This window comes from Elephantulus edwardii, unplaced genomic scaffold, assembly GCF_000299155.1.
Source record: "Elephantulus edwardii isolate Elephantulus edwardi_28Jun2011 unplaced genomic scaffold, EleEdw1.0 scaffold00229, whole genome shotgun sequence".
Lineage (NCBI taxonomy): Eukaryota > Metazoa > Chordata > Mammalia > Macroscelidea > Macroscelididae > Elephantulus > Elephantulus edwardii.
Window position 1 is genome coordinate 4,177,372 of NW_006399979.1, and position 4,530 is coordinate 4,181,901.

Here is a 4,530-nt window from a genome sequence, read left to right on the forward strand (position 1 = left end):
AACTGGGGAAGGGGATAGAGAAAACAGTGCAACAATGAATGAGTAAGAACCCCACATCTCTGTAAATGTTCATTAAAACGAATAAAATTTAATAATAACTTTAAAAAGTTTAAAAGAAAAAAGAATCAATTTTAAATTATACGTAGCTTTCCAAATGAGCAAGAAGTTGATGTCCCTAACATTTATATTTTTTAACAGTCAACTATATTAGGAGCTGGATACTTTGACTGAGACTATGTTATTGATGAAGTTAATTTTTATGACCCTTAGATGTGTCCTTTAGAACATATAAAAGAAAAATAATCTTTTAATTACAGTATACAGTGACAGTGATGTGCCAAACATGTCATTAATCCCTAAATGTCTAATTTTGTGGAAGCAAAGCATGGCTTTGCTCATCTGGATGTTTCATTTCCTTGTTTATGACCTGAAGAATGTACACAGCACACTGTAAACACATTGTAAAGGTTCATAATCATTATGCCTCCGTTCCTACAAGATGAACTGTTCTTTTCTCTTTTATTCATCTGCTTTTTTAAAAATAAATCAAAATATATTTATTTAGAACTTTTTCTTGGGTGGGTTGAGCATCTAGGGCTCTGAGCAGGCACAGCCCTTACAAACAGGGTTGTGAGCAGCCCTCTGCACACCAAGACAGGACTGAGTGCAGGCAGAGGCCTCCATGCATTTGGACAGCTCAGTACCTGAAAGAGAACTGAAGTGATGCAGGGACTTTTAAAACCCACGATGCATGAGGTATATGGAACCATCCAAGAAAGAACCAGCAGAAGGGGCAGGCAGGGCATTTCACAGCAGTTGCTGGTGAAGGACTTCCCACACCATCTTCTTCTGGAAGAGAGGCATCTGGCACTGAGTAAATGTGATAGGTTTGTCTCTAGAGATATAATCTGCGTATTTACAAGTAAACATTCCACAATCACTTCCATTCGACTGTTGAGGAATCTCGTGTGGCTTCATGCTGTAATGGGTCCATTCTAAAAGGTTTAGATCAGTATTTCTTTTGGTCTTACTGTCATCCTGTAAATACTGAAGGAGAATCACAGATCGTGTGGCCTTTCTGTCCCATAGAATCCAAATATGTAAGACATTTTTTTCGTAGGTCTGTAACCATCAGACTCCAGTGTACCTTCCGATGAATAGGCACCAGAATAAGTTCTTGATCAAATAGATTTATCCCTTTGGTCCATCTTTTTACTGCTTGGTAACCCCCAGAACTTAATTTAGGGTAGAAGAAAGTACTAAATGCATGAAGTGCTGTATAGCCTTGCTTTTTATTTCTTTCCATCAGAAGATTAATGTAAAAATTAATGACTTCATTATTGAGCCAGTGATAGTTCCTCAAGTTCTGGATGTCACCACGAGTGATGCTCCGTTTGAAAGCACGGCTAAGGATCTCGTCCTGCGAGCCGTGGCCACGGGCGTGGCTGATTTCTTGTTCCATGTCCTCTATAAGTTCAAGAAGCTCATCTATTCCTCTCTCTCTCTCTCTCTCTCTCTCTCTCTCTCTCTCTCTCTCTGAGTAATTCTTTTCTCGCATCTCAAGGACTGACATTTTCCTTCTGAATAAGCCACTGCTTCCACTGCCCACCACACTTCTTCAAACAGGTCAGGCTCCAGCTGATGTCCTCTCCTACCTTCATTTTCAACTCTGATTCCAACTGTCTTCTCAGTATCAGAAAATTTCCCTTTTGAACATCTCTTTTCACTTTTCATTGAACATAGAGGTCCCCTTGTTTCAACAATTCTATACTGTTTTGGAACAAACTGAGTTGTTCTGATTCCATGATGCTGCTCATCCCCCCAGCCACTGGTCTTTAACATGTCCATCTGACTTCTTTGATAAGTATGATGGTTTGAGGTTGTAGGAGTAACAAGAGCATCCATGACCTCCTTCTTTCAGTCGCTCCAGTAATTTTCGGTATTATTTCTCTCGCTCTTCTTTTTGAACATCCTCTTTCACAGTACAATGGGGATGCCTCACACATTTGCCACTGTCTTCGGAAGTAATTTCTGTTATTGATTGCTCCTGATGTTTCCACATTAAGGGACTCTCTGCATTGCCTCTGCTATGGAGGCGGCCACTTGGTCTTCTTTTAGAGGATTCAGAATTTAAAGTAAAACCGGAAGAAGGTAGGACTCTGCGTGGCTGGTCTCAGGTTACTGTCATTCTGATCTTTGGATAGTCACTTATTCCATTAGGAGACTTATTTCCCAATTTCAGCATTTTGTTCCAGGGTCCAGAACGTGTCAGTTGATAGGGTGCAGAGTTTGAAAATACCTCTAGGGGGCCACATTCCGTGTTCCATTTCAAGTAGAAGTTGCCATGGGCTTTGTAGTCAGCTGGAATGGGGATCCAAACAAGCTGGCAGCATTGTAGAGACTGTTTTACACTTGGTGAATAAAGCAATGTAGTCTTGGTCTTTTGGCTGGTATTTCATCAGTGTCCACTGTGGGAAACAGATTGCTGTTTGAGCGTCGCCTCTTCAGGACTGCCCGGGGAGTGGGGCACCGGTCAGTTACAAAAACTGAAAATGGTGCCAAGAATTCTAACCAGCCATTTGTACATACCAGGCCCGAGCAGCAGCGGCGCCGACACACCCCAACATGCAAACTCCAGAGCTGTCACCGCCGCTGCCGCCTTCACTGCCTCGGCCACCTCTTTATCTGCTTTTATCTATCTAATTCTTCAAAGGCCAACTCAAATACAAAATAATCACAAATACAATTTTAAATTTCTATAAAATCCCAACCTTTGCTCTAACCATAACTAATTATCCCTCACTTTTCCCTCTGTAACAAATTCGCATTAGAGCGCCGAGAATCCAAAGCTAGAGGAAGAAATCAAGAAATAAAAGAGCTGAATAGAAAATTTCAAAAGGCAGCTCGGGAAGACAAAGCAAGATACTATAATGAAATATGCAGAGACCTGGAGTCAGAAAATCAAAAGGGCCAGACACGCTCAGCATTTAAGCTGAAGGAGTTGAAAAACAAATTCAAGCCATGGGTGGCAATACTTAAAGATAGTTTGGGTAGAGTGTTGAATGATCCAGGATGTATAAAAAGAAGATGGAAGGAGTACACAGAGTCACTGTATCAGAAGGAATTGGCTGATACAGAGGAATTTCATGAAATAACATATAAGCAAGAACCTATGGTGATGAAGGAGGAAGTTCAAGTTGCTCTGAAGGAATTGGCAAAGAACAAGGCTCCAGGAGTTGACTGCATACCAATTCATTTATTTGTGCCAGGAAATCTGGAGAACAGCCAGCTGGCCAACTCACTGGAAGAGATCGATATTTGTTCCCATTTCAAAGAAAGGTGACCCAACAGAGTGTGGAAATTATCGAACAATATCATTGATATCACATGCAAGCAAGATTCTGCTGAAAATGATCCAAAAACATTTGGAACAATATGTCAACAGAGAACTGCCAGATGTGCCGGCTGGATTTAGAAGAGGTCGTGGTACTAGGGATATTATAGCTAATGTTAGATGGATCTTAGCAGAAAGCAAAGAATACCAGGAGAATGTCTATCTGTGCTTCATTGACTATGCAAAGGCTTTTGACTGTGTGGATCACAACAAGTTGTGCTGACTCTGAGAAGAATGGAAATCCCAGAACATTTGATTGTGCCAATGCAAAACCTATAATTAGACCAAGAGGCAGTCGTCAGAACAGAGCAGGAAGACACTGGATGGTTCTAAAACAAGAAAGGGGTCCGTCAGGAATGTATTTTATCTCCATACCTTTTCAATCATCTGAACAGATCATTTGAGATGCTGGGCTGTACGAGGAGGAATATGGCATCAGGATTGGTGGAAGAATTGTCAACAACCTGCGTTATGCAGATGACACAACCCTGCTCGCTGAAACTGACTGAGGATGACCTGATGCGCTTGCTGCTGAAGGTCAAAGACTGCCGTCTTCAATATGGATTGAAGCTCAATATCAAGAAAACAAAGGTTCTCACCACTGGGCCAATTGGCAGCATCAGTATGGATGGTGAAGAGATTGAGATAGTTAACAGTTTTAGTTTGCTTGGCTCCACAGGCATCACTCTTGGTAACAGCAGCCAGGAAATCAGGAGATGAAGTGCATTGGAAAGGTCAGCTGTGAGGGACCTCTCAAGAGTACTGAAGTGCAACGACGTCAGGCTGGAGACTAAGGTGCGCCTGATCCAGCCTATAGTCTTTGCAATTAGGTGCTATGCTTCGGAGAGTTGGACAGTGAATAGGGATAATAGAAAGAGAATTGATGCCTTTGAGTTGTGGTGCTGGAGAAGAGTGTTGCATATATCATGGACTGCTAGGAGAACAAACAGGTTTGTCCTGGAGAGGGTGAAGCCAGACTCTTCCCTGGAGTCAAGGATTCTGAAGCTTTGTCTGACGTATTTTGGGCATGGGGCAAGGAGGGACTCCTTGGAGAGGGACATCATGTATGGGAGATTGGAGGGACGGCACAGGAGAGGAAGACCCTCGATGAGATGGATCGATTCTGTGAGTGGAGT

At 42.2% G+C, this 4,530-nt stretch overlaps 1 pseudogene; it reads right to left on the minus strand.

The window, feature by feature from the left end:
* Positions 1-807: 807 nt before the first annotated feature.
* Positions 808-2,664, minus strand: LOC102868192 (annotated as a pseudogene).
* Positions 2,665-4,530: the final 1,866 nt, after the last annotated feature.